Here is a 26,754-nt window from a genome sequence, read left to right as displayed (position 1 = left end):
GAACCCAAGAATCTTTTGGCGGAAGGATTCGTCGTACCAATACCAACCCAGACCCACAAAATTTCTACAGGCCTCAAAAACATGATTCAGATGTTGAAAGAGGCCGCCACTTAATTCCGACCTGCTTTTCGGCTATGACCCCCGAAAAAATACAATAAGCCTATAACCATCTAGGCACCAGCCTGCACCTATCCTCCTCTCTCCCCTCCTCCCCCTTCCTCTCTGATCTAATAGCAATTTCCTTGAAGGTAGGGAGGAGGGATAGCATATCTACAAGTTCCCCCTCCAAATTTTTCTTTAACAGACAAGCTGAGGTGAAAACCCAGGGGGGAGACCTCACAGGGGAGAACTTCCTTTAAGCAAGCTGGGCTCGAGTCTTACTCTTGGGCTTCGGAAAGATGGCAGCGCTCAAACTCCAGCCCCACCTTATGTGGTCGCTGTCGCTCCGGTGGCTGACTCTTTTGCTGGCTTCCCCGCCGGGCCGGGCCGGACCCGTGAACTTCGTCTTCGGCCGACACCTCAGCTCCTCCACTCCCAACTGCGATAACGTGGCTTCCACCAATGGCTCTGGCGCGACTCGACCCTCCTCTTCAGGCATTGCCAGGCAGCGGCACAGCCACTCTTTTCCACCCGCGCTTTCCTTTAATTGTAACTAGTTTAAACAATGTGAGTAGCTTTGACCAAACACAGCTAATCACAACAAAACAAACTGAATGAATCAGTTTCATTCAGTAAAATGCTTACTTATAGCAATGTAATACACTGCTATTAGCAAATCTAATAGGTAAGCAAAAAAAAAATCCTGATCACTTCCTTAGAGTAGTACAATGTTACTATAGTAACATTTTTCTGCTCTGGTCACAGTGTGTTAAAAAAAAAAAAAAAAAATCGTAAAAAAAAGGAAAACAAAAAAAAAAACAACAATGTAAATTTTTTTTTTTTTTTCTCGTACTGTGACCAGTCAGTGTCCCTGATCACCGCCACACCAGTTATATGATGATGCAGTACTGCACTGGTGACAGTATGTACATTTTTTTTTTTTAATTGTGAATTGTTTTTTTTTTTATTTCTTTATTTTCTAAAAAATTATGACAAAAAAATACAACTTCAAAAAACCTGCCATGCCTCTTACTAAATACCATGAACTGTCTAGTTTCCAAAAAAGGGGTTGTTTGGGTTGTATTTGTGCTGCCTTTTTTTCATTTAGTTAACAAACAATAAAAAACTCAGTGGTGATTAAATACCACCAAAAGAAAGCTCTAGTTGTGTGAACAAAATAATACAAAATTTAGTTAGGGTACAGTGTTGCATGACCGCACAATTATCATTCGAATTGTGACAGCACTGAAAGCTGAAAAGTGTCCTGGGCAGGAACTGATAAAGGTTCCTAGTTTTGAAGTGGTTAAAAATAACATTCTGCATTACAGTGAGAAATCTTCTCTCTCCATCATCACATACTGCTCTCCTTGCATAAAGAAATGGAGTACTGGATTTTTGTCCTAGTGCTCCATAATCAAATCCATTTAAGATCTGGCTTATGTAGTCAAAGGAGTTGTAAAGTCAGAAGGTTTTTTATCTTAATGCATTCTATGCATTAAGATTAAAAAACCTTCTCTGTGCAGCAGCCCCCCTCAGTCCCCCTAATACTTACCTGAGCCCCCTCTCTATCCAGCGATGTCTATGAGCCTCAGCCATCCAGGACTCTCTCTCCTGATTGGCTGAGACATAGCAGTGGCGTCATTGGTGTCTGTCACTGCTGTCAATCAAACTCAGCCAATCAGGAGAGAGCGAGAGGGCGACAGCAGCTCCGTGTATCAATTCAGTAACGGAGCGGCTCGGGTGACCCCATAGCAAGCTGCTTGCTGTGGGGGCACTCACCAAGAGGGAGGAGCCAGGAACACTGAAGACGAGAAGAGCAGGATCTGGGCTGTTCTGTGCAAAACCAACTGCACAGAGGAGGTAAGTATAACATTTGTTATTTTAATCGGAAAAAAAAAACCCAAAAAACTGGACTTTACAATCACTTTCAATGAGAACTTTAAATTAGATGCTTACAGTGAAAAGTGATTAGAGCTGCTCTGTTTTTGCACTATATTGCATACAGTAAATACTACCATACAGTGCCATTTCAGTTCCAGTCACCCACCAACTTTCTCTTCCAGAAATTTAAATCATTTCACAGAAACTTTAAATGAAGTATGAGCTGGAGAAAGGCTGTAAAGCTGCCATACACAAGCTCATTTTTTCTGGTTCCTGTTGGACCAGCCGAAATGTGCTCCATGGGTGACCCTGTTGGCTAACTAAAGAATCAAAGTAGTCATATAGAACAACGACTGAACAGCTTCTGCATCCAACTCACTGCAGGCACTGTCCGAGCAATGTGACAGCCGGCAGCGCCAGCTGTCAGAATACATCTATGCTGTTTAGCATGCTCAGGGGAATCCATTTGATTATTTTTATATTTTTTGTTCAGCCCACAGGCTGTACTAAAAACAGTCTATTTGTGTGTTGTACGTGGCCATCAGGCTAGTGCAATAGCCCAATGTAAATGCTGACATGTGGCAAGTAATCAATTCTGCTTCTAATTGCAAGTCACTGGATTAGGCTGGCTATACATGGATCAAAATGTGTGTGGTTCAGAAGGAATCAGACGCATTTCGAACTGTCTGTAGCCCTGTCTGTTTAACAGAAGTCGGCCGTTAGACCAGCATCTGTTGAACAGTCCTGCTGAAAAACAGCATTTTTTTTTTTATAATCTTTATTTCTCCTTAATCAATACACAACAAGAAAAAACATACAAAAATACAAATCCCCACCCACCCAAAATACAGACTTTAACCTAGATCATGAAACATATACTGCAACTTTTATAAACCCAGCATTTAATGAGCGCATCCAGCCAATGGGCTACAGTGCTGATCAGTGTATTCAGATGGTGGGAGAGTCCTGCTGTCAGAATATAAAGACACAGCGGGGAGGATTCCTCCATCTACCTTGTACAGGATGGGGAAATAAAGTAGGGCCAGCTTTAGTGTTGTCAGTCTAAAATGAAAGCACTATTGCTGGCAGAATCTCCAGATAAGGAGATTAACAACAAAATTTGTTGGATAATTTCTTAAAAGGATACATCATTACATACACTATATTGCCAAAAGTATTGGGATGCCTGCCTTTACGGGCATATGGACTTTAATGGCTTCCCAGTCTTAGTTCGTAGGGTTCAATATTGAGTTTGCCCACTCTTTGCAGCTATAACAGCTTCAACTCTTCTGGGAAGGCTGTTCACAAGGTTTAGGAGTGTGTCTATAGGAATGTTTCATCATTCTTTCAGAAGCACATTAATCAGGTCAGGCACTGATGTTAGACAAGAAGACCTGTCTCGCAGTCTCCGCTCTAATTAATTCCAAAGGTCTTCTATTAGGTTGAGGTGCAGGCCAGTCAAGTTCTTCCACCCCAAACTCGGTCATCCATGTCTTTATGGACCTTGCTTTGTGCACTGGTCCAAATTGTTTTTCAGGGGTTGGCCTTAGCCCCTTCGTTCCAGTGAAGGGATCTCTTAAGGCATCAGCCAGCATACAAAGACATTTTGGACACTTTCATGCTCCCAACTTTGTGGGAACAGTTTGGGGTTGGCCTCCTCATATTCCAATATGACTGCGCACCAGTGCACAAAGTAAGGTCCATAAAGACATGGATGAAGAAGTTTGGGGTGGAGAAACTTGACTGACCTGCACAGTCCCGTACTGACCTTAACCCGATAGAACACCTTTGGGATGAATTAGAGCAGAGACTGCAGGCCAGGCCTTCTCGTCAAACATAATTCCCTAACCTCACAAATGCACTTCTGGAAGAACGGTCAAACATTCCCCTAGACACATTCCTAAACCTTATAGACAGCTTTTCCAGAAGAGTTGAAGCTGTTATAGCTGCAAATTGTGGGCCAACTCAATATTGAACCCTACGGATTAAGACTGGGGTGCCATTAAAGTTCATGTGCGTGTAAGGGCAGGTGTCCCAATACTTTTGGCAATATAGTGTAAATCATAAGCAACAATTTTCAGTTATGTAGGCTAACTGGATGAAATTTATTGTGCAAAGATGGGATCTTAGACAATTGCCATGTTTTTCATCTTCCACCTTTTTAATATTTCTTTTAACTTAATAGATTGTATGTTATTCCACCTTCCTTATCTTCCCCTTATGACGTAATAGATTCTAAGTGTCCCTACCTTTTTATATCTCTTTCTTTACCCTTACAGGTTCCAACTGCATTCATATTTTGTGTCCTCTTATACCCTAACTAGCAAAAGTGTGCCCGTTCCACAACAGGCAATATTGGAAATAATGCTGAAGAACTGTTTTAGTAGGTAGGATATGGTGGGAAAGAGTGCATAGAGTATAATGGCAAACAGCATGTGCCGGAGAGCAGTGCACTGGTTGGGATTTAGGACCATAAGGGGGATTCAAAAAGGCATTGGTGACAAATTTCTGGCATTGTAGATGTAGTCGAAGCCTTGTCATGTGTATCAAATGTGGGAACAACAAAATTTATAATGAAGGTATACTGGACAACCACTGAAATATCTAGTGAATATTTAAAATGAACAGACACACCAAGAACAGTTTTGATAAAAAGCATAAAATAAAACTTTACTGGACATCAAAAATACATAAAGCTTCTTACACAAAAAAAAGTTATTATAAACATTAACAAGACTCAAACATACACTCCTATTCCCAATATCCCAAAGAAAGGTCAAATAATACTTAACTCTGGCAACAGCTTGCACTCGATATCTGGAACAGGACCGTTTTTTTGCTGCATGCCTTTCTTCCACAGCTCCAAAAACAAACCTCTCAAAACAAATCTCTCTTTTCCCCATGCTAGAGACTCTATTTATAGTCCTGTAGACCAGGGACCACTCACAGGATGTAAATATTCCTGCTGACCACTCACAGGTTGTTTTGTGAGTAATGTCAGCAAGACATGGTTGCACTTCCCCAGAAACCACATGTTCAATTGAATATGCGGCAGCCATCTTTACACACGACGTCAAAGCTCACCAAACCACCTGTGGGTGAGAGATATTATTACACATGTATGGGAACATTTGTCATGAATCAGTTAAAAATATCCACAACTGATACAATCCACCTGTTGATCTCATACACAGGCAATAATTACAATTCATACATTTCTACTTCTCGTAGGGGCCTATCTTTCCTCAATGCTTTTTTCCCTATATACATCACGCACATCACACAAATCATAGTTACAAAAATATGTCTACAACATGCACAAGCTAATTATCTTCAAATAAGCATGAACAGTGTGTATGCAATAAATATCCTAAACAGTTACTCAAAGATGGAATCAAGATATAATCTTCATAGTTCTTTGCTCAAAGTCTAAACTGCTTATCAAGTCTAAAGCAGAGTGTTGTTCCTTTTGTGTTCCAAAAACAACTCTCCTTTGTCTGAACACATGGGTGTTTCAAAAGTCTTAAACACCTCCCCGACATACTTCTGGTTACATGTTTAGCTCCTAAACCAATCGGACTGGTTTATTTGCATATCAATGGGGGGAACCTAGCTTCTTAATACAGATCTAACTAACAAATACATTTGCTATAAAATCATCAAATATCCATAGCAACACATCCCACCTCTTGATTTTTATAGAATTCCCATAGTTCTTAAAGCCTTTCTCCAGGAAAGGGTGAAATAAACTCTCCCCCGTATTATAAATGGGAGGAAAAAATTCCCTTTCAACTCCCGTATGTTCTGGGCAATCAGACAAAGTCCCTGGAAGCTGCAACTTTACTTTAAGCAAGATTAGCAATGTCCTTGGCAGTCTGTGGAAAGAAAATCCCAAATGATGAAAGTCCCTTGTCCTCCTCTTGGTCATAAGGAAATGCTCAGATGAAAGTCCACTCCAATTCAGCCACCATCAGGAAATCATCCGCATCTTCCTCAGGCTCTCATCCGATCTTCTAGTCTGCCTCATCCCATCTGGCTTGGTCATTTATTCTGCCTGCTCCACCTCTCGATGCTCAGCACCTTAAAAGAGTAAGAGACAAAGCAGATTATATGTTCCTTCCACCTGTGCCAAAAAACATAGCTCACTGCTCACATTTCTCAATCTGCCCATTTTTAAACTGCAAAACCTTTGTAGGGTGCCCACTGTTGCCTTGTAACACTTTCATGGAAAGACATTGACTTCCAACAAAACAAATAAACTTGCATGTCTCTCCATGCTGTCCTCCAATCTACACAGCATGGCGGTATCTAGCAATGTGCCATATTCTATGACAACAAAAACACTTAATGTGACTGAATCTACCATTTCCAACCACTTGCCTCCACTTCTTAAGCAATGCTGGTGTAGGAATAACATCAATTTCCTCTCTAGAGACTCCCGCCCTAAGTAAAGCAGTCCACATGTGTCTCCTGGAGACCATAGGCGTTGCCTTCCATGTTTCTGACTCAATTTGGCCATAGCTGATCAGATCCTCAGCTTCCCACTTATGGGAAGGAACAGTACCACATGTCCTACTTTTTCTTACAGGCTTAGGGACTTTGTCCTTTGTTAAGGCATAATTAGACATGTGTATGAGGGCTGCACACCGCTCATTCAAATCTTCAGCTCTGCCTACAGAGGTTTGAACACACTTCAAAGCCACTGCAGGCTTAACTTTAAATGCCCTATTTCCTAAACCATTTGCCTTGCTTGCAGTGTCTTCCAAACACTCGGTCACCACTGCAAGCTGATCCTTGAGCTTAGTTTGGGTATACCCCTTTACTACTTAATTTAGTTCATCAGGGCAGTATCCCACAAACCATTCTCTCCACCATGCTCACTAATTATTTTCCTTTTTCTTTGTTTTGTGATTATTGGACATGCCTGACACTCATCCAAATCATCACTATCATCAGAATAGGACACATACTCATCATCTGAAGACTGAAGCGTGTCTTTAGGATTCCATGTGGGATCTGCAATCATCTTTCTCACTTTACACTTCTCCTCTAGGGCAACTACTCGACACGCATTACTTTTCATATATGCTTCGGTCGTGACCAACATCTCTTTCAACTCTTTGTCAAGCGCTTCATTCTTCTGCACCTCGCGGCAAAGGGCCTGCACGACTAACCACCCAGTAGTGGCAGCGGCTTTCCACTCCTTAGAATATACGCTCAAATCTAGATGTAAAACCTGCGTACCAAGTTCAATACCAAGGTCTGGATAGATTGGAGCAGCATATTTAATGAATTCCTCTGCAATGGGTTTCCAGTACCCAGAACAGACCCATGTTGGAATAGCCCCATACTTAGAAGCTGATTTTTTCCCTCCCGTTCTCTCTCTTTTTTAAACAGAGTATGTATCTCTACTCTCAGGGGGAACACAAATCCAAAAACAACAATCACAATCTCTATGTATTGTCCTGGCTCAAAGTGACTGTGCTAAGGGCTTATTCACTAAACTGCTGACTCTAGCAGCAATTCAATGAATAATACTCATACACCCTCTAGAACACAATTTTTAATCCAAAAATATTTTATATTTAGTGACCATGCAGTATCCTGCCGACTACGCCAGTTGTATCAAATGTGGGAACACCACAATTTATAATTAAGGTATTCTGGACAGCCACTGAAATATCTAGGGAATATTTAAAATGAACACACACCAAGAGCAGTTTTGATAAAAAGCATAAAACAAAACTTACTGGACATCAAAAAATACATAAAGCTTCTCACACATAAAAGTTAGCATAAACATATACAAGACTCAAAACATACACTCCTATTCCCAATATCCCCAAAAAAAGGTCAAATTATACTTAACTCTGGCAACAGCTTGCACTCGATATCTGGAACAGGACAGTGAGGAGGAGTTTTGTTGCATGCTTTCCTTCCACAGCTCCAAAAACGAACCTCTCTTTTCCCATGCAAGAGATTCGATTTATAGTCCTGTAAAACAGAGACCACCCACAGGATGTAAATATTCCTGCTGACCACTCCCAGATTGTTTTGTGAGTGATGTCAGCAAGACACGGCTGCGCTTCCCCCCAAAACCACATGGCCAATTGGATATGCGGCAGCCATCTTTACACACGACGTCAAAGCTCACCAAACTACCTGTGGGTGAGAGATTATTACACATGTATGGGAACATTTGTCATGAATCAGATTAATATATCCACAACTGATACATAATGAAACCCATGTGACATTTTCATTGTTCGTACTGATGCGTAAAACAAATTCATGTAGATCTTATTTGCAACACTTTAACTGTCTGTTGCTTTTGTTGCAGTGAATCCATAAATAAATAACGCTGTATCGGTGATAAGGACAGTGAAGGTAAATAAGACCTCTTCCATGTTGGAGAAAATTGTGTTGCACGCATAATTGTGTCACACCCATGAAACAATTCTGTGACAAAATTCTGCAGAGACAATTCTGCAACAGATTAACCACTTAAGCCCCGGAGGATTTGGCTGCACAAAGACCAGGGCCTATTTTGCGATTCGGCACTGCGTGACCTTAACGGGCAATTGTGCGGTCGTGCGACACTGTACCCAAATGAAATTGACGTCCTTTTTTTCCCACAAACAGAGCTTTCTTTTGGTGGTATTTGATCACCTGTGCGATTTTTATTTTTTGCGCTATAAACAAAAAAAGAGACGAAAAATAACAATATTTTTCACATTTTTTATATGAAATTCCCCAAAAAAATGTAAAAATCTAATTTTTTTAACATTTTAGGCCAATTTGTTTTCTGCTACATACTTTTGGTAAAAAAAATTGCAATTAGTGTATTTTGATTGGTTTGCGCAAACGTTATTGCGTTTACTAACCAAAGGAAAGATTTATGTAATTTTTATTGTTTTTTTTTTTAACTAGTAATGGCGGCGATCTGCGATTTTTTTTTTGCGGGACTGCGACATTGCGGTGGACAGATCGGACCCCTGACTAACATTTTTGACACTTTTGGGGGTACCAGTGACATTACTACAGTAATCAGTGCTATACATATGCACTGTTACTGTAAAAATGACACTGGCAAGGAAGGGGTTAACTTTATTAGAGATCCAGGGGTTAAGTGTGTCCCTAGGGGCATGATTCTAACTGTCAAGGGGCGTGGCTTTTGATGTAACCACAGAGACATACGATCCTACATAGCAGGATCGTATGATCTCTGCAGTTACACCAGGGAGAAAGACAGGTGGCTTTGTTTACATCAGCCGCCTGCCTTTCTCCCTCTCCAGCGGGAGATCGTGAGTGACCGGCGGACATCGGAGCCGCCGTTCACTCGCGCGGGGATCCCTGTGACCCTATTGGCTCGTGGGCGAGTGACGTACTGATATGTAACTTTGCCTAGGAGGGGCTGTCCGCCGCAGTATATGTACTTACGGCGGTCGGCAAGTGTTTAATATACACCTTACCAGTACATACAGAAATCTGTTGCGGGTTGCGCGATTTGTCGAATTACTGCCAGACACTCTTTAATAAATTCACAGAGAGGTAATGCAGGATTGGATGTGCTGTAAAGAAGTGTGAAGGATATGACATGGGGTTGTATGTGTCAGAGAGGAATGCAGAATGTATGACTGTGGGGAATATGTGTTGGAGAAGAGTGTGTGGGATATGACATGGGGCTGTATGGCAGGATAGAGGTGTGGGGTTGGGGGTCAATGTGAGTCATGAGATAGCCTAACTGTGGGGAATATGTGTTGGAGAAGAGTGTCGGGGATATGACATGGGGCTGTATGTGCAGGATAGGGGTGTGGGGTTGGGGGTCAATGTGAGTCATGAGATAGCCTAACTGTGGGGAATATGTGTTGGAGAAGAGTGTCGGGGATATGACATGGGGCTGTATGTGCAGGATAGGGGTGTGGGGTTGGGGGTCAATGTGAGTCATGAGATAGCCTAACTGTGGGGAATATGTGTTGAAGAAGAGTGTGGGGGATATGACATGGGGCTGTATGTGCAGGATAGGGGTGTGGGGTTGGGGGTCAATGTGAGTCATGAGATAGCCTAACTGTGGGGAATATGTGTTGGAGAAGAGTGTGGGGGATATGAAATGGGGCTGTATGTGCAGGATAGGGGTGTGGGGTTGGGGGTCAATGTGAGTCATGAGGTAGCCTAAATCAGTTGTGCACAACTGGTGCACAATAAAAACCTGTGACTTAGTGTAACTAAAAGGCAGCCTTCACCCACACGCTGGCTTGTATACCATTTTTGGGTAATTTTTATGTATTTTGCCCAGGCACCCCTGAAAAAACCTCAAGGCTGCCCAGGATGCCTGGGCACCCTGGTTGAATTGAAAAAGGCTGCCCTAGACCTCTTCAATCGACCTCCCCACAACCCTTGAAAAGCAGTGACTAAATGTTTTTTTGCAAAGTTTATTGATGTGCAGTAACACATAGCAGACAGATTTTATCATTCACAGTGAAACACTAACTAACTGCACTTTGTTCTCTGCTGTTTAAATAGGCCTGCATTGAATATATTAGCACATCCGATGTACAATACAGATAGTTGTAAAAGCATCAGGAGCAGATTTATATTATCGTGATAATATTAGCATTGTGTGTCTCTATAACTGAGAATTATAAATTCATAGTGTACTTTGTATGTAGAAGCTGCAGAATGTGTGTATTCTTGGAGGCACCAGCTGCTAGCAGACTGGCTCCACATGCCAGGCCAGCAGTAAGTGGCATCAGTCATGCAGCTCCGCTCTGTCACCACTAGATGGAGCCAGAGAACTGTATATCAGTGGAAAGAACACAAGTGAAGACAACAGAATTAAACAATGTAAACAGCAATAAATAAATACAGAAATATTTACATGTAAAGCTTTGGAGCATGTACACTGCTAGTAGTAACTGGTTCCATCTAAATGCTGCTAGAAGATGAATGATTATACTAAAGGTAAGTATGCCAGATGTGTGTGCCAGATGGGTGCAGGGACTGAAAGAAAGGCATTGTATGTAATGATATGATCTTCCTGGAAGGATATGGGACTTTCAAACATTTTCATTGTTACACTGCATGGGGCTCACATGCCTATGATAAATTCCTTGCTGTACTGCATAAAATATTGAGGATATGTCTGTCCTCAAATGATCTCTTACCACAAATTGCAGACATAAATCATTTCATCAGAATACCATGCACGTACGTAATATTATGCAACCATTGAATCGTTTTTTGTTTTTTTTTTTACCTGCTGTACCAGATAATCATTAAAAGTTGATCATTTACATGCTTTTATTAAATATTCTATTAATACACATTTTTTTGCCAATCCTAAAATATTAAGACAGACCTCTATGGTTGCATATGGAAGTGACAGATGTTTAAATCACAATACAATCCTACTAGAAGCTATGGACAAAACAATCACAGAACATGACATTTAAACATGTATGAGTTGGCCCAGGGGCACAATTCTGCATGGTTCTGCCCACAAGCTAAAAATAAATGACCCTTTTTCATATTTTGGATTTGTAATGGAAGCAGGACATGGGGCTAGCTTCTGTAGTTGTATTAAACAGTTATATAACACCAATAAAGAGAATTAAAAAATAAATAAAAAAAGTTAGAATACACACCATTAGGCTAAGCCCACACTATTGGGGTTTCCCTGTCGTCGTGTTTCCTAAGGCACAGCAGACCATTGTCTTGGTCCCTGCATCTTTTCCAAAATTTCAGGCAGAGTAATCGCATAGTGCAATGCGGTTCCCAGCATGGGAAAAAGCCCTGCGGTTTCCAGTGCATGGGGGTGCCATTAAAGTATAATTAAAGCCAAAACTTTTTTTTTTTTGGATAGAGTGGAGAGGGATTAAAGCATTTGTTAGTCTCTTTTGCTGTCTGTGTCCCCATTAGGGAGATTCACCCTCTATTTGTCATGTTTACTATTATCATTGAAAGTGAACCACTTGCCGACTGCGCACAGTATATTTACTGCGGCAGTCAGCCCCTCACAGGCAGAGTGACGTAAATCTACGTCGCTAGCCTGTGAGGGACTAGGGAGCGAGCGCGCGCCCCCGGAGGCGCGCTCCCGCGTGGTCACGGACCCCCCCCGCTGCGTGTGACCGGCGGACCCGACGTCCGCCGGTCACTCTGCGATCGTCGCTGCAGAGGGAGAAAGTCAGGCGGCTAGTGTAAACAAGCCGCCTGTCATTCTCCCCTGTGTAGAAACAGTGATCACATGGTTCTACTATGTAGGACCGTTGATCACTGTTTCTACAGCTCAAGCCACAGCCAATCACAGTTAGAATCACGCCCCTAGGGACACACACAGCCCCTCCCTCTGAAATAAAGTTAACCCCTTCACTACCAGTGTCATTTTTACAGTAACAGTGGATATGTATAGCACTGATTACTGTAGAAATGTCACTGGTAACCCCAAAAGTGTCAAAAATGTCAGTCAAGGGTCCGATCTGTCCGCCGCAATGTCGCAAGTACCGCAAAAAAAAAAATCGCAGATCGCCGCCATTATGCGTTAAAAAAAAAACACCAAAAATGACAAAAATCTTTCCCTTTGTTAGTAAACGCGATAACTTTTGCGCAAACCAATCAAAATACGCTTTTTGCGTTTTTTTTTTTTTACCAAACATATGTAGCATAAAACAAAATTGACCGAAAATGTTAAAAAATTTAGATTTTTACATTTTTTTGGGGGGGGGGGGGGGATTTCATATAAAAAAATGTGAAAAATATTGCTATTTTTGCAAAATTGACGGTCTTTTTTTGTTTATAGCGCATGATCAAAAAATCGCACAGGTGATCAAATACCACCAAAAGAAAGCTCTGTTTGTGGGAAAAAAGGGTGTCAAATTTGTTTAGGTACAGCATCGCATGACCGCGCAATTGTCTGTTAAAGTCACGCAGTGCCGAATCGCAAAATAGGCCCTGGTCAGGAAGGGGGTAAAATCTTCCGGGGCTTAAGTGGTTAAAGAAAATCCCAAAATTTGGGTTGTCCCCAGAAACATAATGGAGGGGAAATTTTCTAATTGGGAATGTAGTTCTGGTGACCAGGATGTCCCCAAGGAATTCCCTTAACCTCCCTGGCGGTATGATTATGTCAGGAATTCTGTACCAAAAGCGGTACAATTTTTTGCATGGAAATTTGGCGTTATGTATTATAGGCCTACAATTCTTAGTAATTACTGACTTAAACCTGACCAAAACAAGACTATAGTAGACATCCCAGATGTGATAAATTTGAAACACAAAAGCATGAATTATAATCTAATCAATAATATAATTTTATTATATAATATATATAAAATGATATTATTGATTAGATTATAATTCATGCGTTTTATATATATATATATATATATATATATATATATATATATATGTGTGTGTGTGTGTGTGTGTATATATATATATATATATATATATATATATATATATACAGTGGGTATTTACAAAATTTTATAACCTAAACAAAAAAACTTTTTTTTTTTTTTTTCAAACTTTTCGGTCTTTTTTTATTTGTGCACCAAAAAAGAAAAAACCTGGCGGTGATCAAATACCACCAAAAGAAAGCTCTATTTGTGGGGAAAAAATGACATAAATTTGGTTTAGGTACAGTGTTGCATGACCGCGCAATTGTCATTCAAAATGCAACAGCGCTAAAAGCTGAAAATTGGTCTCGGAAGGAAGGGGGTTTAAGTGCCCAGTATTGAGGTAGTTAAAGGGAGCTACATTCACCTCGTCTCCAACCATGAGGCATCTCCGAGTTCCCCACCTACCCGTTGACCACTTCGGGTGGCCAGCTTCAAGGTCTTGATCGCTGGCCACTGTCGTTAGCCAGATGGGGATGACGTCACTCCCTCACATGCAGATTGGACATTGCCAAATTTGTATAGTTAGCTGTACAAGGCTGGACAGGCAGGTAAGTAACTTTAAAAGCATGTCTCTTACGCTTTAATATTTCTGCTTGTTCGCCTTTTTATAATTCTGGGCTAAAGTTCCACTTTAACAATTAATGGTACCCCTATGCGTCTGCTAACAGAAGTGCGTTTTCGATGCAGGAAAGCATGTGATTACACGCAGCCCCCTCGCATATAGTGTGAACCTAGCCTTATGGTTATTTAGTAATTAAAACAGAAATAAAAGGCAATATGCTACATGCAATAACCAACAGCAACCATCAGATTTCAACTTACATCCGTAAAAAATAAAAGATGATTACTGATTGTTTAAGGGAATCTATAGCTTAAAGAGAACCAGTCAGAATTGGACTGTGCTATTTCACACTGATGGGATTTCTGATACGACTTGAGTCGCACAGAATCGCATGTCAAGGGAAATCACATTATTTTCAGTGATTCCCATTTACATAAATTTGACTATATGCGGCAGGATTTTGGAAAAGGTTCCTGTGCTACTTAGGTGCGATTTAGGTGTGATTTGGCTCTATAGATTATGCTAACCACATTCAAAGTCACATTACATAATTGCACTGAAAATCACATAAAAAGCGCATTGCAGCAGTGTGAACTGAGCCTAATTGGTGATTTAGAGTGGTGGTGTTCCCTCACAGCTTCTTGCTCCTCCCTCCACAGTTGGTAACACTACTTGGTAATTCCAGATATGGAGAAACATGTGACTTACTTCCCTGTAAGGGTAGCCAGGCCTTTCAGCCAGTTGCTAGGCCCATGCAAATCACATGATCCGGGGAACGTCATCACACCCTCCCCTCGGTCACCTACACTGGTGGTCTAAGCACTAGCTGCAAAGGAGCAGGAAGCTATGAAGGAGTGCAGGTAAGGTAAGTATTAGGGATAGACCGATTATCGGCAAGGCCGATATGCACTTTCCCCGATATATCGGTATCGGCCCCGGAACTGGCCGATATTGCTGATATTTTTGTGACGTCATTCTGCCTTCTTAGGCCGCCTCCCTCACCTTGGACAGCCTCATCTGGAGTCAGGACTAGTCTCGCGGGATGAGTAAGCCCATCCTCTCTCCTGCCTCTTAGTATATAAAAAACAAATTTAAGGAGGGCTCTGTGGCCTCTGATGCAAGGGGGGGGGGGGGCTTTGGTGAGCAGAGATCCCCTTACATCAGAGTTCCCCTTTACACCAGAGTCCACAGCATTTCCCCTTTAAATCGGGGTTCCCTGAACACTCCTCACATGAGAGTTCCCCTTTACATTAGAGTCCACAGAGCTCCCCCTTACAGTGTAAGTGGAAATTCTGTGGACTCTGATGTTATGGGGGGGTTTTGTGCGGACTCTAAAGTAAGGGGGGGCTTTGTGCAGACTCCGATGTAAGGGGGGGGGGCTCTGTGCGGACTCTGATGTAAGGGGGGGGGGCTCTGTGCGGACTCTGATGTAAGGGGGGGCTCTGTGCGGACTCTGATGTAAGGGGGGGGCTCTGTGCGGACTCTGATGTAAGGGGGGGGGGCTCTGTGCGGACTCTGATGTAAGGGGGGGGCTCTGTGCGGACTCTGATGTAAGGGGGGGGGCTCTGTGCGGACTCTGATGTAAGGGGGGCTCTGTGCAGACTCTGATGTAAGGGGGCTCTGTGCGGACTCTGATGTAAGGGGGGGCTCTGTGCAGACTCTGATGTAAGGGGAACAGTGCAGACACTGAAGGGGGGACTGTGCGGACTTGGATGTAAGGGGGACAATGCAGACTTTGATGTAAGGGAGCAGGGGCGGGAAGAGCTGGAGATCTGCACAGTAAGCAGAGATTAAAGGGGGGGCATGATTGCTAGGGGCACTGTACAGTACCCTTTACAGTATAGTCCCCTTTTTTATCACAGTGTCCTCTGTACATTACAGTTTGGAGGACCAACTCTTAATATCCCGTCATCAGCGGCCCCCGCAAATCCCCCCGGTCCCTGGAAAAATTGGCTGCTCAGTCTAAAATGCCCCAGCCTATTTTTTTGTCCCAATCTGGGACTGCTTATATGATAGTCATGTATTAAACTAAGACAATTATTAATATTGAAATATAAGGCTTAAAATAAAAGAAAAATTGCCTTCTTTTAGTACTATTATGTCTCCAACAGGGAGATACTCTTGTGACACTATAGAAACAGATACTAGTCCCTCTAAGGCCCCTTTCAATATGGGGCAAATTCGTTTGGACGGACTCCGCTTGCTCAGCAGGGATCGCTCTGTTGACCCCCGCTTAGCAGGTGGATGACCGGTCAGTCTCCGCTCACTGTGCTGAGACGGAGCTGTCAGAGTCCCGCTCTCCTCTATGGGGAGATCGGATGAAAATGGACCGTATTCATCCTATCCCATCTGATCGGACACGCTGGACGGATGGTGAACGTATCGCCATCCGTCTGTTTTCAGTCCACTGACATCCGCCTCTCCATAGAGGAGAATCGGTGGCCCGATCAGGTCTGCCTGAAAAACTAACAGGAGGACCCGATCGGTAAGACTGTGTGAAAGGGGCCTTAAGTACCGGTTCACATTAGTGCGATTGCGGAGATCGCATGTAATTCGGAGCACACTGCTCCTAAATTACATGCGATCTCATGTGCGGTGCAAATTTCAGCCATACACTTTGTATGGCTGAATTCACACTGCATCTGCAATAAACACGCACATGAGGCTTTTTTCATCCCCAGCAGAATCGGATCGCATAGTGGTTCACACTAGTGCGATACGATTCTGTGCTAACTTGCGGATCTCACTGCGATATGCAATCGCAACTGGGGGTGTCGTTAACTTTTAATTGACACCCCCTGCGTATAGCATATGGCAGTGTGAACTGCCAGAGGTGCGGATGCGATGCGGGATCACGCTGCATATTCGCAGCGTTCCCGCATCGCACAAATGTGAACCGGGACTAAAAAGAAAAAAAACTGGCAACAAAATATACATTGTATATATACATTTCTATTAGTCTGCTAGAAAATTGAAAACAAAGTGAGTCAATTAGGATAAATCAGGTGAAATGCTGCCACCTATTGATCATTAACATTAACCACTTTACCACTAGAGGATTTTGCTGGCTTACGTCTGGGCCACTTTTTGTGATTCGGCGCTGTGCGACTTTAACGGACAATTGCGCGGTCGTGCGACGCTGTACCCAAACAAAAAGTCCTTTTTTTCCCACAAATAGAGCTTTCTTTTGGTGGTATTTGATCACCTGTGCGATTTTTACTTTTTGCGCTATAAACAAAAAAAGAGCGTTTATTTTGAAAAAATAACAATATTTTTAACATTATTTTATATGAAATTCACCCCAAAAAAATGTAAAAATCAAATTTTTTTTTAATTTTTGGCCAATTTGTTTTCTGCTACATATGTTTGGTAAAAAAAAAAAATCACAATAAGTGTATTTTGATTGGTTTGCGCAAAAGTTATTGCGTTTACTAACTAATGGAAAGATTTTGGTGTTTTTTTTTTTAACGAGTAATGGCGGCGATCTTTGATTTTTTTTGCGGGACTGCGACATTGCGGCGGACAGATCGGACCCTTGACTGACATTTTTGACACCTTTGGGGGTACCAGTGACATTTCTATAGTAATCAGTGCTATATATATGCACTGTTACTGTAAAAATGACACTGGCAGGGAAAGGGTTAATTTTATTGTAGAGGGAGGGGTTAATGTATGCCTGGTGCTTACTAACTGGTGTGGGGGGAGGTGACTGAGTGAGTTAGGGACAGATCGGATGTTCAGCTACGCTGAACACTGCGATCTGTCACTCCGTCACTTAGGAGATCCGCCCGCTTTGTTTACACAGGCGGGCGGATCTCCAAACTAGATTCCCAGACGATCGGGGAAGAGCAGCGGCGATCACCGCCGCTCCTCCCCTGGCCCGACTCCCGCTGTGACTGAAAACAGCGGGAGCGCGCCTCCGGCGGCGTGCGAGCGCCACCTACAGGGGGAGGAGCTAGACGATAACGAGCCACATTGCTGCAGTAGCAGCAACGTGAGCAGACGTTATGTGGTTAAAGTAAAACTTCACTCTCTCAATCCACATGGACTATTTTTAATCCTTATGCTGCTAGCATTAGTAAATAGCTAGGTAATGATATCATATTTACTTGTGTTAAACTATTTTTTTACATTTCTTCGGTTACTTCCTGGTTTCTATTCCTAGGCAAATGATGTCATACATCTGAAGAATCTTCAGGAGCGGAGGGAGGGTTCTCAGCCAAGCCAATGCCTGAGCTAAGGCCATATGGATTCCAGGAAGTTAATGCTACATAAATCATCTACCCTTACACAAGATGGCCACTGACAGAAATACCAGAAGGTGTTTTTCAAAATGAATTCTCAGCAAAAAAAAAGCATGGAGACAAATATTGGTGGATGAGTTTGTTTTGAATATGAACATGAATTAAATAGCATTTTTGGTTTGTGGTGCTCAAATGCAGTGCAGTTCCACTTCAGGTCGTATTCCTTTTCAATACGGGCTTTAGAAATCTTCATACTTAATGCATAATATATGCATTGATCATGTACTTTCATGGTGTCATTTGTTGCTCTATATGCACATCCTATAGTAGAGTTAATCTTCACATTCCAGTCTCAGAAGTTTCTGTTTGTGCTCAAAAATGAGGCATGCCACAATGTGCCGGCACTGCCCCATCTGAATCCATCTGGTCCGTTCTGGAAGCATGAGGCATGCTGCCGCAATGTGCCAGCGCTGACCCATCAGAATCCATCTGGTCCATTCTGGAAGCATGAGGCATGCCACAATGTGCCGGCGCTGCCCCATCAGAATCCATCTGGTCCGTTCTGGAAGCATGAGGCATGCTGCCGCAATGTGCCGGCGCTGACCCATCAGAATCCATCTGGTCCATTCTGGAAGCATGAGGCATGCCACAGTGTTTTCCGGCGCTGATCCATCAGAATCCATCTGGTCCATTCTGGAAGCATGAGGCATGCCACAATGTTCCGGCGCTGCCCCATCAGAATCCATCTGGTCCGTTCTGGAAGCATGAGGCATGCTGCCGCAATGTGCCGGCGCTGACCCATCAGAATCCATCTGGTCCATTCTGGAAGCATGAGGCTTGCCACAGTGTTCCGGCGCTGACCCATCAGAATCCATCTGGTACGTTCTGGAAGCATGAGGCATGGTGCCGCAACGTGCCGGTGATGACCCATCAGAATCCATCTGGTCTGTTCTGGAAGCATGAGGCATGCCGCAATGTGCCGGTGATGACCCATCAGAATCCATCTAGTCCATTCTGGAAGCATGAGGCATGCCACAATGTGCCGGCGCTGACCCATCAGAATCCATCTGGTCCGTTTTGGAAGCATGAGGCATGCTGCAATGTGCCGGCGCTAATCCATCAGAATCCATCTGGTCCATTCTGGAAGCATGAGGTATGCCACAATGTGCCGACGCTGACCCATCCCATCAGAATCCATCTGGTCCGTTCTGGAAGCATGAGGCATGCCACAATGTTCCGGCGCTGCCCCATCAGAATCCATCTGGTCCGTTCTGGAAGCATGAGGCATGCTGCCGCAATGTGCCGGCGCTGACCCATCAGAATCCATCTGGTCCATTCTGGAAGCATGAGGCTTGCCACAGTGTTCCGGCGCTGACCCATCAGAATCCATCTGGTACGTTCTGGAAGCATGAGGCATGGTGCCGCAACGTGCCGGTGATGACCCATCAGAATCCATCTGGTCTGTTCTGGAAGCATGAGGCATGCCGCAATGTGCCGGTGATGACCCATCAGAATCCATCTAGTCCATTCTGGAAGCATGAGGCATGCCACAATGTGCCGGCGCTGACCCATCAGAATCCATCTGGTCCGTTTTGGAAGCATGAGGCATGCTGCAATGTGCCGGCGCTAATCCATCAGAATCCATCTGGTCCATTCTGGAAGCATGAGGTATGCCACAATGTGCCGACGCTGACCCATCCCATCAGAATCCATCTGGTCCGTTCTGGAAGCATGAGGCATGCCGCAATGTGCCAGTGCTGACCCATTAAAATCTATCTGGTCCATTCTGGAAGTATGAGGCAATGTGCCGGCGCTGACCCATCAGAATCCATCTAGTCCGTTCTGGAAGCACTGACAGAGAAAAGCAAAAAATTCAAATCCTCAGACCGCTGGAGCAGCTGTGGGGGTGCTGACAGCTGGGCAACCCCAGAGATATGTACAGAGAGGACCGGGGGGGGGGGGGGGGGTGGTGAGGTGGACTGGTGCTAGTTCACCTTTCCATTTTTTCTGGTCAGGTAAATTAACCCTTTAATTATTTCTACTTTTATATAAAATGTATATTTTAATAATTTATCATTGAAATCATATACAGTTTTAAAATATATGTTGTTTAAGCACATAATCTATCCATTGTGTCTGATATATACAGATGCTCTAATCAAGTGGTTTCAAGATGGAGTTGCTATTAATGAATACATTTTATGATTGCACATCAGGATTTTATGAATAAAAACCTCCTATTTGTTTAAAACAATTACTCATACTATCCCCCATCCCACCAAACAGTTATAAATTAACCAAAGATCATGATGCAAAGCAGACTTCATAAGGGGAAACGTATCACCTTGGACAAACAGTAAGGCTGGGTTAACACTGATGCGGCCGCGGGATCACAGCAGGGGGTCCAGTGCGTCCCTGTACACCGATTCAGGTGTGAATCAGGTCTGAATTTTTGCCTGAATTTGCACCTGAAACTGAGCCAAAGACGTACAGGACCCTTTTCTAATGTGGACCGCGGCTGCCCTGGAGATGTGCATACCGGCTCCATTGAGAGCTGGTCACACTCTCCTGTCATGCGAATTGGATGTGGGGAAACCAGCATCCAATTCGCATCAGTGTAAACCCAGCCTAGGAAGTTGGAGGAACTCAGCCTCCTCTTGGCATCTAGACTCTAGTCTGCATAGTTTGAGTGCAGGCCCTACTGAGCATTCCAGCATTCCAGACACGTTTCAGGAGGGTTCCTGGACTTGAAGGGGAAAGCACCCAAGGGCCACAGATAAGTCATTTACATAAGTTATTGAGTGCATTTTCTTATTTGTAGAAGAATGGATACCAAGATTTTTAACCACTTAAGCCCCGGAAGATTTTACCCCCTTCCTGACCAGGGCCTATTTTGCGATTCGGCAACGCGTGACCTTAACGGACAATTGCGCGGTCGTGCGACGCTGTACCCAAATTAAATTGACGTCCTTTTTTCCCACAAACAGAGCTTTCTTTTGGTGGTATTTGATCACCTGTTCGATTTTTTGATCATGCGCTATAATCAAAAAAAAGCAAAAATTTTGCAAAAACAACAATATTTTTCCATTTTTTTTTTATATGAAATTCCAAAAAAAAAAAAATGTAAAAAATCAAAATTTAACATTTTAGGCCAATTTGTTTTGTGCTACATATGTTTGTTAAAAAAAAAAAAATCGCAATAAGCATATTTTAATTGGTTTGCGCAAAAGTTATTGCGTTTACTAACTAAGGGAAAGATTTTTGTCATTTTTATTGTCTTCTTTTTTTTTTAACGAGTAATGGCGGCGATCTGCGATTTCTTTTGCGGGACTGCGTCATTGCGGCGGACGGATCGGACCCTTGACTGACATTTTTGACACTGTTGGGGGTACCAGTGACATTACTACAGTAATCAGTGCTATACATATGCACTGTTACTGTAAAAATGACATTGGCAGGGAAGGGGTTAACTTTATTAGAGATGCAGTGGCTATGTGTGTCTCTAGGGGCGTGCTTCTTACTGTTGTGGGATGTGGCTTTTCATATAACAGCAGAGACATACGATCCTACATAGCAGGACCATATGATCTTTGCTGTTACACAAGGGAGAATGGCGGGCGGCTGTGTTTAAAAAGCCTGCCTTTCTCCCTCTGTAACCGACGATCGCGAGTGACCGGCGGACATCGGTCCGCCGCTCACACGCGCGGGGGGGGGGGACCATGAGCGAGCGGGAGCGCGCCTCCAGCGGCGCGCGCTCGCTCCCCAGAGCCTCACAGGCTAGTGACGTACCCCTACGTCACTTTGCCTGTGAGGGGCTGACTGCCGCCGTATATAGTCGTGCGGCAGTCAGCAAGTGGTTAAGGTGCTCATCCATAAAAATTAGACATTTTATCTAAAAGTAATTTTTATTTCAAATATCAAAAGTTTTAAAAGACTGGCCTTCCTACAGAGGTTTCTGCTCAACATGTTTCACCACATCTGTGGCTTCCTCAGGAGACTTCTAGAGCCTTGTACATGGTAACACTAGGGACAAAATGATAAACAATATAAATTTATTAAATACGGATCCTAAATATCCACATGAAAAAATGGTTTTATATAAATTTAAAAAAATACAATTGATTACAACATTCATATATATATATATATATCTCAGTAAGACATCTAATGAATAGTTCTCACCATGGGTGTCTGCAAGGTGTTCAAGAATTGGATTGAGTTTTTCCTCTAAATACTGAGAGCTATTCCCATTGAGGTAAGGGGGTTATATGTAGTATTCAGGGGGAATGATGTTTCCCATTTTTGTAGGTTAGGTTAAGATTCATATGGTGATCGTTGGCATGTATATATTCTTTATACAGGCTACCGCTATTAAGGAGAAATACTGCCCAAATCCTGAAGTATCAAGAAGCTAGAGGGCTGACTATAGGATCTAATTGGATCCCACCATTGGGATTGGGATTATCCCATGTGGGTAGGGTGGATAACTATTGGTCATAGCTTTTAGGGGAGGTTTATGAATTCAATATTTAAAAAGCACAAATTTACCATTGTGAACATCCAATTATGATTAATCTCACATCTTTGCAGGCTTCACCTGGGGGTATGTTGTCTCTTTGACACACTGATATTCCGCAGATCTACTCATTTATTATTTTAACATCTCATTCTTGAACACCTTGCAGACACCCGTGGTGAGAACTATTTATTAGTTGTCTTATTGAGATATATATTTGAATGGTATAAGCAATTGTATTTTTGTAAATAAATTTATGTAAAACCATTTTTTCATGTGGATCTTTAGGATCTGTATTTAATACATTGATATTGTTTTTCATTTTGTCCCTAGTTTTACCATGTACAATGCTCTATAAGTCTCCTGAGGAAGCCACAGTTGTGGTGAAACAAGTTGAGCGGAAACCTCTGTACAAAAGGCTATATGAATTTGTTATGTTTTTAATGTCTTCTTTTAAAACTTTTGATATATTAAATAAAACTTACTTTTAGATATAATGTTTAATTTTTGTGGATGAGCACCTTAAAAATCCCATTATCCATTCTTCTACAAATCATGTTTACAATAGCTGGGATGTGGTGCACTTAAAACAAACTTCATATCCCTAGCAAAATTATTTAATATGCATTTTCTTAGTGATTTGAGCTTAAAGTGTATGGAATTTTTTTTCAATAACAAACATGATATACTTACTTGTTTTGTGCAATGAAATTGCAAAGATTGCCCTAATCCTCCTTTATCTGGGGATCTCGGCTAGAGCTCCTGGCTCCTCCTCTTCTTAGTGTGCCACCATAGGGAGCTGCTTCTTCAGACACAGAACCGTGGCCCGGCCCCACCCCTTTTCTCTCCTCATTGACTGACTGACTTTGATTGACAGAAGCGGGAGCCAATGAACCACTTCAGGTAAAGTAAATTGCTATCCTATATTAGTGTGGCGCTGCTGTTTTTATTTTGCCTTTAGACCTTTAGGCTTACCTTTTGGAGCATGTTACACATTACACCCATATTTGGAGTGTAAAATGCAACATTCTCCAGGTCTGCAATACCCCCCCCCCCCCTGCATTCCCTGATCCCCCTCCCTTTGACAGTGGGTTGGGGTTTCCTCTCCCTGCACTTGCTGTCATTTTCCAAAAATGGCGCAGCTGTGCGGGACTCCACCCACACAGCCTAGTTATATATTTACAGCAATCCGTGAATGAATGAACTACAAGTCTCCTCGGCCACTGCAGCAAACTGCTTGTACTTCTCAATGAACTGCGATGCCGCTGATGAGCACCCTCATAATTGACTGACACTTCCTCCAGATTTGTAAATTTCTGCCCGTATAGAGGTACAGGCAGGCAAGCTGGAGGCAGTGTCTGTAGGAGCCTGGAATTCTCAAAATATTCACCAAATCTATCACAGTTAGTCCCCATTCACCCTAGTGAGACTTATCAGGGGACTTGGTCGCCTGACAAGTCGCGGTGGGTCGCCTGCCATTGATTAGCACAGGACCTGTTCTAATAGGAGCGACACAAGTCGCTCCGACTTAGAAAAAGGGTCCTGTACTACTTTGGGGCGACCTGGAGGCAACTTGCATTGACTTCAATGATATGAAGTCCGTGCATGTCGCGCCGAGGTCGCGGTGCACGCTGTGCACCGCGACTTCACAGGTCGCCCCGGCAAGTCGTGTCGCCCCTGTGTGAATGGGCTCTTAAATAACCAAGCAAAATTAAATAAATGTGTATCATATCGTGTAGCAAAATAGACTTACATAATTAATAAATAAAATTAAAGCATGTATGCTTAAAGCAATACAACAAACAAATTATAAATAACATCCAGTGCTAGATATCGTGTATAATGAACTAAGTCCATCAAAATCTCAAATGTCCAGGTGATATGTATAACATATAGTGAATATCCACTTTAAGTGTTCTTCGCATTACACCACGTGAAAAAGTGCCACTGCTTCCCCAATAGATGTAAACTTACCAACTCGATTTGCCTCACATTCTCATGCTCAGCAAACAACGTATTCAACCCACAGGTTGCTTAATCCATCAGCAGGCAATCTCCAACTTATATAAGATGACCCCAAACAGTATGATCATACGGGGAAACAAAAATAGAGCTCCTATAGTGCAATATGTTTAAACAAACACTTTATATTTAAAATCACTCCACAAACATTCCACTCAAATTTTCTCCAGGTTAAAATAGCATATAAAAAAGTAATGGTAATATCACATCACTACCATCAGCTGGTCCCAATGGACACCATGTCTGGCGAGTGTGACCTCACCTGACCGTTTGTCACTATCGGAACTTCACTTCCGGTTGACTGTGATGCATCACTTCCAGTTGCCGTACAGCCACGTTCCGCTGCGTTTCGTCACCACAACTTTATCTTTATTTACAGGACGGCAACCACCATTTTATAACAACCCTTATGCAAATGATTGACTCATTATATACCAGTTAAGAATTATGTCGGAGCAGATAAAAGTAGGGAAAACTACCTCCCTAATTACAATTGTTATCATTACAAAAACATAGTAGTAAGCTTATATTACTATAATTATATTACTGACGAAGGAGCTGCGCTCCGAAACATGTAACCGCCCACCACCCGCTCCATTGGATGCCGGCCGCCTGCGTCCCCGCCCTGCTCTCAGGAAGCTCACACCGAAAGCTGAGACACAGCTGAGAGGACACATACACACACCGGAAGCGGCGCTCCGGACATCCGCAGCACAGCATCACAGTATTCAGCATAGTGGATTGGAAGTCTCCGGATGGACCTCATACCATGCTCTTATACCATGCTCTTGTCTTATTACTCATGTGAGTGCTTTTAATCCTTCATTTTAATAAATACACTGAGCCTACTGCACTTAGAGGCGCCTTGTCTTCTTGTTTTTTGTCATTTCCAGAGCAGCTTCTCCTCTCAAGTGCTGCCGAGGTGCATTGACTCAGATATAGCCTGCTAAGATCCACGGAAGCGCCCTAACACACCCTTTTTTATATTTACACAGATCGAGCATGATTCTACAATTTAAAACAATTCTAAATTAAAATATTACTCTAAAAAAAAATTACATGACCGATCTCCCAATTAAAATCCTCCTATACACCAATCACCTATATGGCGATTAAGGTTAAAATTACTATCATGATTAATTAGAATTAAAGGGTTACTCCACTTTCGTGGAGAAAAAAAAATAGCAAATGACGAAAAAACAATATAGCGTATACACCTGTGACACAAATCGTATTGTGATTAAATGTTATTAAAAATGACCTTTCCTTTTCAATCTGCAGCTCTGTAATTTTATGAAAATGCAATGCATAATGGCTACCTGGGGCTGTTCTGTACACAGAATGTTGGCTGCCGTGTATAGAAACACACACAGGCTACAACAAAATGGCGGCCCTGCGCGGCACCACCAGACATACAGGGACCCAGAATGGTCACCCGATGAAGGTGGCCAGACCACCCAAAAAAATGTGAATGTGGCGGTGGGGGCGGGCAGGAGGAGGAACTTGACAGGTGGGGGTGCCTGCGGGAAGGAGGGGAACCCAGGGGTCCGACCGTCCCAAGGAGGGCCCCATGTCCACCCCAAAACCCTCCAGGTGTAGAAGGGGGACAGCTACTCACCATATCAGGAACCAGGTGAGCAGGAGACAGATCCTACTCTCCATCGAAATGGGGGGGCTGTCGGCCAGGAGGAACGCTGCGACTCAGGCTTCGCAAAACGTTTAACTCGCAGTGCCAGCCTCCGTCTAGTGGGGCTATTTCGTGACCGACCTAGCGTGGAGCTAAGGTCTGCGCGTGCTCGCTGGCCAGACTGGGGTAACCACTGGATCTAGATTATCCAGCCCGTTGCCCAGTCCGGCAGTTGATCTAACAGGAAAAATCCAGGAGGAAAAAATGTTCTATCTAAAAAATGTTGCCAGGACCAAAGATCCCAGAAAGTGACTATAGCAGAGAGAGGGAGTATACCCCCTGGAATAGCCAGAAGTTTTTTCTGCCTAGTGTCCTACTCCTGTAGGGGGCAGCATAACCCAATGGTCAAG

The 26,754-nt window shown here is 43.0% G+C and overlaps 1 protein-coding gene across 2 annotated transcripts in view; it reads right to left on the bottom strand.

The window, feature by feature from the left end:
- The window catches only part of PDE4C (phosphodiesterase 4C), a 670,938-nt gene that overhangs the window by 156,814 nt on the left and 487,370 nt on the right, over positions 1 to 26,754 (bottom strand). The gene's annotated exons all lie outside the window — the stretch shown is intronic.

The sequence above is a fragment of the Pelophylax lessonae genome, assembly GCF_965119305.1.
Source record: "Pelophylax lessonae genome assembly, chromosome: 1".
NCBI lineage: Eukaryota > Metazoa > Chordata > Amphibia > Anura > Ranidae > Pelophylax > Pelophylax lessonae.
The sequence above is the reverse complement of the archived record's forward strand: the minus strand, read 5'-3'. Positions and strand labels throughout refer to the sequence as shown.